Here is an 11,444-nt window from a genome sequence, read left to right as displayed (position 1 = left end):
CGTATTCAAAAGGACAGCCGCGTCCTCTGGTGCCAGCCCCTTTCCGTGCGCGCGAGCCCCATACCTCTGCGCTTCTCTTCTGCAGCTTCTCTTGCTCTCAGTGTGCCTTTCCTTCCTTCTAGTTGTAGAATTTACAGTCAGCCAGGCTTCCTGTGGTTCTGATGATGTCCGTATTGTTTTTCTGAGGTATTAATCAATTGTTGTGAGCGGCATTAATTTCCCGGTGTTTATCTCTGCCGCCATCTTAGTTTCTCCGGCCATCAGACTTTCTGTATCCCCCTGAATAAAAACCCAACTACGCACAAAATCTCATTAGCATTAATGGCATGAACACTGCTGTGTTTGGTGAGCGGCGAAGAGGTGACAATGTCTGGCTTTTATTAAGTATCCTAAGTCAATTACTTATCATCAGAGGAAACAGAAGCACAGGAATTACATTGTTATGAACAACGAGAATACAGTGAGTGGCCCCCAGACCACGCAGGGGGCCTCAGGAAGCTCTGTGGGTGTCTGTATTCCCTGAGCTGCCCGCTGTGAGCCACTGAGATCTCTGAGGGGAGGCGGAGGATGCGGGCTAACAAGGACGTGCTGTTCCACACAGGACAGCTATCAGCTGCTGCCAAGTCCCTCATTAGGGATGCCTCCCCTGGCCCTCGTGGGAGACAGCCAGTGTTCTCATTCCACAGAGGAGGAAGGTGAGGCAGAGAGAGAACAAAGACCCAGCGTGACCCTGAGACAATCAGGACTGAGACTCGATGTTCCCCGGCCTCCTACTGGCCCGGTCTGACAATAGGCAGCTGTTACCTGTGGGCAGTGGGCGGCATGTTCTCTTCCATCACTAGGACTGTTTTTTCCACTAATGAACCTTTGGCAACTCAGAAAGTAATTGGTTTATCTTTGACCCTGATGCTGTACTCATTGAGATGGTGAGAATAGATGTTGATGTATATAGTTTAGTATGGCTTAGTAAGGCAGACTACCTGGGCCATATTATCAATAATGTATAATATTATATCTTTTCCCCACCAAGGATTATGGGGTAGGAAAATAAAAAATCTACACTCAGGAACGGAGGAAGAAGAAGATAGAATCTGACCATTGGAGGTGCTTAGTAACATCCAGGCTTTGAGGGAAAATGTCCAACATCATTTCTTAGAGATAGATATTTGGATTGATGGGCTGGCTGCTCCTGGCTTTTCTCCTGGAATCTAGTGGTTAAGGGAGGGAGCAGGGGCCTGGCTGGAAGCAAAGGTGCACATCTGCACAGAGTAACATCGGTATAGGTGCACACACTGCCTCTGCTCCAAGCTGCATCCATCCTCAGTCCCAGGGGAGGACCTGCGACACATTAGTAGCTTTGCTAGGTCCAGAGACAATCATACCCTTTCTGTGTACGCAGGTTATCAGCAGAGCCCCTGGTTTGGATTTTATTTCTGCCCTGTTTGTGCAGAGAGCTGACAAGAGACACAAGGTTCATCTAAATATCCTTGAGGCTGGCTGCAAACAGGGCTGATACCCTATGTTGCCTCTCATCCATCCATCAGGCTTGGCCCAATACCCATCAGACCTTAGGGGACTGTCCACAGGCTTAGATTAATTACAGTGGACTGTTTCTTTCATCCGAACATATTGAAGGATTCTATAAAACGGAAGCAGTGTGGTGATGTCTTGTGGTGGGTTTTTTTAAAGCCCTCTTAGAAATCACTTTTTAAAAAGTTGACACCAAGAAATTGTTCCCTGGATGATATATGATGCACAGTGTTTTCCAAGGTCCCTGCTCATTCATCACAGATGAGGCCATAGGCAGAGCAGGATCAGCTTGGTCCAGAAACTCGCTTCAAGCCTAATTGTTTATTCATTGGTGGGATCATCAGGGTCCCGGAGTGACAAGCCTCAGTGCGGAGGATGTGGCCGGAAGGGGGTGGCGGGGGGAATGCGGGGGGAGAGGAGAGGAGGTTTGTTTTGTCTGAGTTCCAGCAAGAAGATTATTGCAGCCCGGGGACAGCGCTCATATTTACTCTGTTAAGTGTTTGAATTTTCTCTGTTGACTTGTGATTGAGACAAATGTGTTGATATGTCTGTTCATGTTATTAAAAAATGATGAAAGGACTCTTATATTGGCAGAGACATCAAGACCCACAGAAAGGCCAGTTAAGACAGCACCTCGGAGCAAAGTGTGAATGCATGTGTATGACTGCTGTGCCCCCGCCCCGGGCATGACTGCGGCTCCCAAGGCAGAGGGAAAGGGGGCAGGGAAAAGACTAAGCTGGCGTGGGGCAGTGGTGGGCTTGGGAAGGGGACCAGCAGGACCAATGGGATGGCAGCACCAAGTCCCCATGCCTAAGGAAGCATGAAAACGGGGCTTCCAGAAGGTGGCGCTGGCTCTTGGCTGCACCTAAGCTAATGTGTGGAAGCAAGGACCAGTCCCAAGGAAGGGAGCAGGCAGGAGGTGGTTGAGGGAGCTCAGCCCCCATCTCCTCACTGGGGTTACTTCTAGTAACTTGGGGCGTGAGGAAAAGGCCTGCCACTTGGGGGGAGGAGGTAAGCACCGTTTGCTTCTTCTGTGGACTCCAGACACAGGCAGGAGACATTCCTGATGGACCAGCAAGTGTAGAAGGAGCTCCTAATGTACTTCCAGCCCACAAGCCTCAGGGCCTGGGGCTGGGCTAATGGGAGCCCTACAAGGGGGAGAAGAAGAAAGAAAGCCTCTCCTGCAGCCTGTCGTCTGCCTCTCTCCTCTGCCCGAAACTGTCTCTCTGCGGGAACCAATGACGCCATTGCAGGTTTGAAGGGCTTCTCGCCCTTCCTTCCCCACACGGTGCCTTTCTCTTCGGTTGCCTTGCCTTCTTCAAACCGCTTCCCTCTTGGCACATTCATCATTTTTTTTCCCTGTTTCACGTGGAACACATCTGCTCACACCAGCCACTTCTGCCATGTTTCCCGGAGTCATGAGTGGCACTGCAGGTCTTCCAGGCATCAGACTTCCCTGGTGGCATTTGGGTCTGCTTGCCCCTCAGGCCTGACTTTGGGTGAGAGAAGCTCTCCCCCAGGGGCTGGCTTCAGAGCAACGAGGTTGACATGGATGAGACTGTGGCCGCCTCTCTTTCTTCCCCTCCAACTGACGGACTCTAAGCTTATAGTTCTCACCCCCAGCTTCAGGTTTAAAACATTGTTGCCTGGACGGCACCCCAGGCCCATGACTCCCTCTCTCGGGCGGGGCCCAGGCCTCCACGGATTGCACAGTGAGAGCGGAGACCTTGCGGGAAGCCTCTCCTTCTGCGGACTCTGTAAGGCGTCTTGTGGCTGATGCAGCAGGCGTGGCCTTCCTCTCCGGAACAGCACCTTCCAGGGCTCGCCTGGCTTCACTCCTCCTCAGCTCCTTTCCAGGTCCATCTGTGCCCTACATCTTAGCTCGTCTCCTATCTCTGGTCCCGTTCCTGCCCTGTGGACTTGCCTTGCTTCCTGGATTGACTATGACAGTCTCTAAGAGCTTCGGGCTGGTCCTCTTCCAGGATCTTTTCTCTGGGCGCTGGTCTGGTCTTGCTTAGCACCACTGCCACCCATCCCTCCCACCACCAGGAGGGTCTCCGTCCTTTGCTATCTTCTTAAGGAAGCACCAGTATTATTGCATACCTGGAGGATGTTCAATGCATGCTGTGGTTGTCTGAGCCCCAAACTGATTTGGACTATTTTTGATTGCTGCTGATAAAGCCAACAGATATTTTTAAGCATCAATTTCCTCCTTTCTTTGAACAGCTTATTTAGAAGAGGAAAAAAGGCATGTGACATTTGCTGGAGAAGATAACTAATTTACCATGTGGCCGTTTTCTGTGCTTTATTGTAGGTGTACAACACAGAAAAGGGGCAATACGCTAACCTCAGGACTGGCTTGGACTAGAGTTTAATTTAGATCGTTGCATCAATTATGTTTGCTTTCTGAAAACTGGCTGCACTTTGAGACCTTTAAACAATAGTGTATCTTAAAAATTCAATATTAATAAGAACAAGACAAGCAGCACAGTAGAAAAATTGGCAAAGGATATAAACAGGAAATTCACTGAATAGGAAATAAAAAATAACCAATACACATTAAAGAATGCTTAACCTCTCTAGCAATCAGGCAAATACAAATTAAAAGATAGTACGATATATTTTTCTTTTTAAAAAATATATTTTTATTGATTTCAGAGAGGAAAGGACAGGGAGAGAGAGATAGAAACATGCATGATGAGAGAGAATCATTGATTGGCTGCCTCCTGCACACCCCCTACTTGGGATTGAGCCCACAACCTTGGCATGTGCCCTGACCAGGATCAAACTGTGACTCCCTAGCTCATAGGTCGATGCTCAACCACTGAGCCACACTGGTTGGGCGATTCAATAAGCCAAAGATATTAATAGACAATTAACAGAATAAAACCAACAACAGTAAACTGACCAATAAACATGAAGAGATTCTCCTTGTCACTAGTAAACAGGGAACTATACATTTAATGACATTTTTCACCAATAGGACTCATAAAATTAATGTTGGTGTAGATGTGGGGAAATGGATACATACAAGGATATATACTATGGGTGGACTGCCCTGTGGACTTGTCAACAGACCCTTGTTTCCTAGTTGACCTTGACAATCCTTAAGGGCTTTGAGTTGGACCTCTTCCAGGATCTTTTCTCCTGGCTGTCTGGTCTGGTCTTGCTTAACACCACTGCCACCCATCTTCTTCATATGACCAGCTAACACCAGAGGCAGAAATTGCCCAGAATGAGCTCTCTCTCTCTCTCTCGCTCTCTCTCAGAAGGGAGAGGGAGAGACAGAGAGAAACACATCGATTGGTTGCCTTCTGTATGCCCCTGACCAGGGCTGCGGGCCTGCAGCCGAGGTACATGCCCTTGACTGGAATCGAACCCAGGACATTCAGACTGCAGGCTGATGCTCTATCTACTGAGAAAAACAGGCTAGGTCCAGAATGCTCTTTACTGTAACTGTGGACCCTCAGTCATGGTTAAACTTTCACACCCACCATCTCATTGATCTCTGATGATCGGGTTTACGTGAAACCTTGCCTTCTGTCCAAATCATGCACCTCTGTGTGACTAGGATGCCAGTCCACAATTTCTTCAGTTACTGGTCTGTGCCTGCCCATTGCCATCCTTCCACGGTGGAACATAGCAGTAGTTGTGGAGGGTATGCATTCGGAAGATACAGTTACAGGTGAGGAGCCCTTCCCATCCTGGCTCATAATGTCCACATCTGAGTCATCACCAGGGACCAACTACCATGCTATTGTGTGCGCAGCTGATCATCTTGACAGTGGAATTCACTTCACAATGGCACATTTCATCACTTGTGGTGATTCAGCCAAGCACTGGGCATTGGTTGGATGGGCTGCACCAAGCTATGTACATGGGTTCTGTATACTCTGATCTAGTGTTGCATGGACTTTAGCAGCTTGTACTCAGTGAGACTGAATCATTGCATGTTGCCCATTAATCCGCTGTTCATTGAAGGGAAGACTGAGAAAAGCCTTGTTCCCACTTCTGCAGGACTTGGGTGGTGTCCACATCTACTTCCTCAGGATCGCCTTCATCATTCAGAGGAGGAGCCGTGTTGCAGCCCCAGAATGGATCCCAGAGGGGAGGGGAGTCTGTTGCTGCTTGTGCCTAGCAGCTGCTTTGCTGATCAGCTTCATGACTATGTTCAATTCTATGAAATCAGCTTGAGTAGCCTTCGTCCACAGAGTTTTCAAAGGTCCATTGTGTAGCCCACTTCAGATGCCCTCAGGGAGCAGGCTCTGCCTGTCGTGGCAGCCTCAGTTGTCTTAGACCTATGGCAGCGGGGCTCTTTGCACCCTTCTCCACCTCCGTGGTCCCTCACTCATCATTCCCAGTGAGAAGTGTAAAGCCACATTGAACTTTTAAATGTGTATGTCTTTTGCACAGAAATATTTACTTCTTAGATTTTATTGTTGCAACATATTTACAAATACATAGCTATTCACTGTGTCATTTTTTAGAATAATAAAAAATGCAAAGGTATCTAACCAGTTAACTGCCAGGCGTCCAAAACAGAAACCATCCATAGACGCTTATGACATACAAAGGGTTAAATATCCATCAACAGGGGAGTGTGTCACGGTGTGACACAGAGAGAATGTTATACGACAGTGCAGAATCTGAGACAGATCTATAGGTCTATGAAGTTGCCTGGGCACTATCTGAAAACCTGTTGAGTGAAGAGAAGGACAGTTACAGATCAGTAGGTGTAGTTTGATGTCACTTCTGTAAAGCAATGATTAACAACAACTATGAAAATGAAACTATATATTTGCTAAGTATGACTATATGCCTATCCACGCATGGAAGTGTGGCTGGGAGAATTCAAGGCAAACTGTCATGGTGGTTCCTTCTGGCAAGGGACTGGGATTTGGGGCTCTGAGAAAGAGTTAACTAGATGTGACATTTAACATATTGACTGTGGGCATGTATTTGTACCCACGTGTGTAACTAAAAGTAAGTGTCAATTTGTGAAAGGAAATAAATAACATGAAAGATACGGATTTTTAAAAAACCCAACACTAAGAAATCAGCAGTTCTGTAGACTCCACTCCGGATTCCACATGTCCAGACAGCCCATAGAGACCACCCAGGCTGCCCCAGCACCCTCCACACTCAGCACCCAGGGCTGTTCAGGAGCCATGTGACCGCCTTGGGTGCAGGGCTGCCTGCAGCTTTTGGCTGGAAAGTAAGAGAGGCAACAATAATGATAAACTCTATTTAGCACGAAGGGCATGAAGGATGGGAAGGGAATGTAGAAAAGAAAAAATTTTTCTTCCACCCATCTTAGGTTCATTGGCTGAGGCTCTATAAATGAGACTGACAGAAGACATATCAACATAAGAAAATCAATCTGAAGTTTGTTGATATGTCTGGGTATACCCTGGAGAGAATTCAGTGAAGGGTAACTCAAAGGGGTGGTTAGAATCTGGGCTGTGATAGCACCTTAACTTTGTAGAGAAGTGATGAGACAAAGGAAAGGGACTTTGAGCTTCTATGGGGGGTAAATTGTAGGAAGGTAAATATAGAGGGGAAACTGATGGGAGATATGGGTTGTTTTAGGGAGGTTTGCTATGTAAATTTCTCTGGTTCAGCTCTGGGTTGATGAGTCTAGAGTCGTCTCTGGTGATTAAGAATAGTCTTGCCCTTCCTGGTAGAGAGAGGGAGGGCAGCTAACTTTTCTTGCATCTGCTTCTTCTCAATTGCCTTCAGCTCAAAATAATCCTTGTACCAGAGTGGCGAATTTGGAGCGGCATGCTCTGAACCACTTTGGAGATATTCCAGGAAAAGAGACTAGGTTGAAATCTTATATGTGTAGAAAGGAACAAAGGTATCACTCAGGTGTGAAGAAGGCTGTGCCCCAGGCAGGAAGCAGGAAAACTTCCTTCCGGGTTTGTCCTCATAACCCCCACTCCCAAGAACCTTCATAGTCACCACTTCTGGAATTTCAGAGCTTGGGGAGGCTTGGTTATTTTTATTTCACCAGCTCTTGCTCTTTAAAGACTGACTCATACAGGAAGAAGAGGGGAACAGGGACAGTCTTTGAGGCCACAGGAGTTTTGAACCAGCTGGGGAAGAAAGAGTTGTGGCTTTGAAACTGATGTGGCTTGGGTAGCCCTGTTCTTAGAATCCTGTGGCAGGCGCTCAGAGGCCGGTCCTCTACTGCCCTCTGCAGCACAAAGAGGATACTGCAAATTGCCTGGAGGCTCATCTTTTCTGGAGGCAACTCTGTTCTGAGAAATAGAATCCACCTAAGCTAAGTGGCTTTAGTGGTTTTTTTAGTTTTTCATACACATAGTTCAGCTGGTGACTTTTGTTGGTAGAAAACTCTTTCCTTTCCATAGTTCTAGTATTGTAATTTCTTTTGTGTGTAATGCAGGATTGCTGCAATGGACTGAATGTGTCCCCTTAAAATTCATATGTCGAAACTCTAATCTTCATGTGATGGCGTTAGGAGGTGGGGCCTTGGGAGGTGATTAGGTCATGAGGACAGAGCCCCCATGAATGGGGTTACGGACCTTATGAGAGACCACAGAGAGCTCTCTCGCCTCTTCTGTCATGTGAGGCAGTAACTGGAAGTTGGCAGTCCGCACCCAGGAGGAGGGCTGGCACCCTGGTCTTGGACTTACAGCCTCCAGAAGAGCAAGAAATAAATTTCTGCTGTTTATAAGCCACCCAGTCTATGCTAATTTGTTGTGGCTCACTGAACTAAGACAATCACTTCGTTAAAGAGTCTTAAAGAGAGAATCATGCTCACAACAATTGGATCTCTGCTGCTCTTTTCCATCTTCTTCATCCCTGACTGAACACATGGGAAGGTGTTTGAGGGCCATCTGAGTGCCTATGGGTCATATGATGTGTTTCCATCATAGGACAGGTGCTGCTGGTCACTGGCTCAGCTTAGCTCAGGTACAAGTGCTACCTTATTTATATCTTGATAGTGGATACACTTGATCAACAGCTGTAACCGTGTAAATGGCTGAAGGGAGTGGTGGGGGGAGGACGTGGCACCCACCAGTTTAAAAGACAGTTTGTGTGCAGCAGTACAATGTCCATTTATTTCATGGTCAATGAGTCTGCCTATGTCTGACTGTGAGAGCAAGCCAGAGCCTCTCTCTGCTTTCTGTGAGAGCCTGTCAGTCTGCTGGAGCCCAGCATGTTATTTCTCAATCCATTCCTATTGACGGTGCACTGGACTCTTGTGGATGGTCTTTTTGAATTATTACCAATATTAGAGGCCCAGTGCACAAAATCATGCACGGGTAGGGTCCCTAGACCTAGCCTGCGATCAGGGCCATCTTTCGCCCGCTCGCTAGTCCCCAGTCCCCCCCTGCCGCCACCACCCACTCGGTTCCCCTTGCCAGTCACCAGTCCCACCCCACCCACCCTGGTTCCCCATTTGCCATCTGGCCAACAGAGCCTGCGGGCCCGGGGGAGGGTGGGACAGAGAGGTAGTCAATGCACCTCATAGCGACTGGTTGAGTAGTTGTTCCGGTTGTTATGCCGTTAAATCCCTGGGCTTTTATTATATAGGTTAGTTTTTATTTTTGTTGAACATTTTATGGGAAACCGAGAAGCACAGCTGGCCTGACATGATGAGACATTGTATATCATCATGGCTTTATTACTATAATAATCAAAGTGTTCACAACCTAAATGCCACTATGGCATTTGGAGATGTCCAGGTCTAGTGTCCCAGCTGGAGTCAAGTCGACTAGTCGTCAAGCTCCACTGACACACCTAGGATTTCCTATTGGTGGGGAACAGACCTACTGGTAAATGGAAAGAGACCCACATACAGAACAGTAGGAAAAAAGTCTGGTGGTTACCTAGTCTTCCATCCTTAAATATATATGAACAATCAAAAATCAAATGAATTTTGGATATAATTGACCATTAAAAAACAAAACAAAATCAATGGTTGACAGACGTGAGGGCATGGAATGGTAGAGGAACAGAAGAGAAGGAGAAGAGTGGAATAGTGCTAATTCCTTCACTTTATCCGGGAGGTGGAAGGAACCATGCACAATTGGAATCGTGAAGCAGTCTTTTCAAGCCTGTTGGTCTTTCTTTTCAATTTTGAGTTCTTCTATATATTTTCCATAAATTCTACTTTTTCTCCAATAGGCAAGAAACCCCAAGAGAAAGGTAGATTTTGGGGGGCTGGGGAACTGGCCAGAGTGAGGAGGAAGGCAGTTACATTCCCTCTTGTATCAAAGGTCTTACAGCCTACCCACAACATACACGGGCATAACTATCATGTTCCCACCAGAGGGTGGCGCTCTGACAAAGGAATAGCAGCCGCCAAAAAATAAAGGGTATGAGGCAGTCTGCAACAGCGGGGAAGATAACTGCTGATGGCATTGGATCACATAAAGCAAGAGAAGAATAAAGTCTCTGAATTATCACCTCAGGCTAATGTGCTGTGACCTGACTGTTTGGGGCCTTCAGGACTCACAGTGACGGATGCCACAGTCATATTGCTGTAGGCATAGTTCATGTAGAGTTCCTTCCTTGTCTCATCACTTCAAATCAGCTGGTACTACATTTGATCAGGCAGTTTGGCTGTTAGCCATTTTAACGATAGTGCATTTACAGTTTACTGTATTTACATTCTATATGTATGCACACACTTGTCACCAGCAGAGAAACCAAAATTGGGTTGACTTCAGAATCACTATGAGCTAGCAGGCTTATAAAACTGCAGTATCTACCGGGTTTGGAGGAAGGAAGAGGCTGTGACCCAAGCATTTAAAGTAAGTCGAGCTGACTTTTGTGTATGACGGCCATAGAAAGCTATTCTTAGACGCCTAAGACCTTGGGATCGTACCACCCACGTGCCCTTCTTTAAACAGTGCGCCAGCCAACAAGAGAAGAAGCAGGTGGAGAGCTAAATAAGGGAACCCATGGTAGGAAAGGACTTGTGGTCCTAACCTAAGTCTAACCCACAACCAACCCTGCACCCTGGACCTGGGACGCCCCTGAATTTTTTGTTGTTGGGGGCATTTTGCAGGCAAAAGGTGAAGCTTGGCCCAGCAGCATTTCCCTGGGATGCTTCCTTCCTCAGCAGCTTTTCTTGTGTCAGGAAGTGTGTCTGCTGTGACACTTCCTTTGCCCCTCAGACGGACAGAATCTGACGCCTGGTTTGGTGAGCACTTGTAATTGGTATGTTAATTGTGTATTTGCACACAAAGCCTCACCTGCTCACAGGCTGTGAGTCTGAGCGGAGAAATAAATGCATTTTCCCATTTCCGCCAAGCAGGATGTTTGATGCCACGTAAAAACCGTTTTTATTGCCAAGCAATGCAATGATTTTATTCATCTTTAAACCGTGGATGGGACAATTTTATCTCCTAGAAATAAAAGAATTGGTTTGTAAGTATACACACAAAGGTATACATTGAATGGGGAACAAGAGGAAACAACTTGGATACTACCCATAGAGAGTGGTTGAATAAGCTGTGGTATGACCCTATGTCTGGAATATTCTGTAGCTATTAAAAAGAAGGGGTTAGATGTATATGTCTTGACCTATGGGAAAGGCCACAAGAAAGCAAGCTGTTGAGAAATGTATGTAGAATGATCCCCTTTTTGTAAAGTCCAAGAAAAACCTTTTCCGTGTGTTAGTACTGTCACTTGTGTGCGTTGCTATGAACACAGGAGAATGTGGAGATTAGCTGTTAACGTTGTCATCTCAGGAAGAGGTGCTCTCATTAAGATGGTCATGGGAAAGGAGAATTTGTTGGTTTTTTCTTTGGTACCTTTAGGGATTTTTTTGCTAAAAGGCAATAAAAGTATGTATTGCTTTTTTAGTTTGAAAGAAAAATCCAATAAGGTAAATGATAAAGATCATTCATCCTAAATGATATATACATAAAGAATACCTG

This window comes from Myotis davidii, unplaced genomic scaffold (genome assembly GCF_000327345.1).
Source record: "Myotis davidii unplaced genomic scaffold, ASM32734v1 scaffold135, whole genome shotgun sequence".
Taxonomy (NCBI): Eukaryota; Metazoa; Chordata; class Mammalia; order Chiroptera; family Vespertilionidae; genus Myotis; species Myotis davidii.
The sequence above is the reverse complement of the archived record's forward strand: the minus strand, read 5'-3'. Positions refer to the sequence as shown.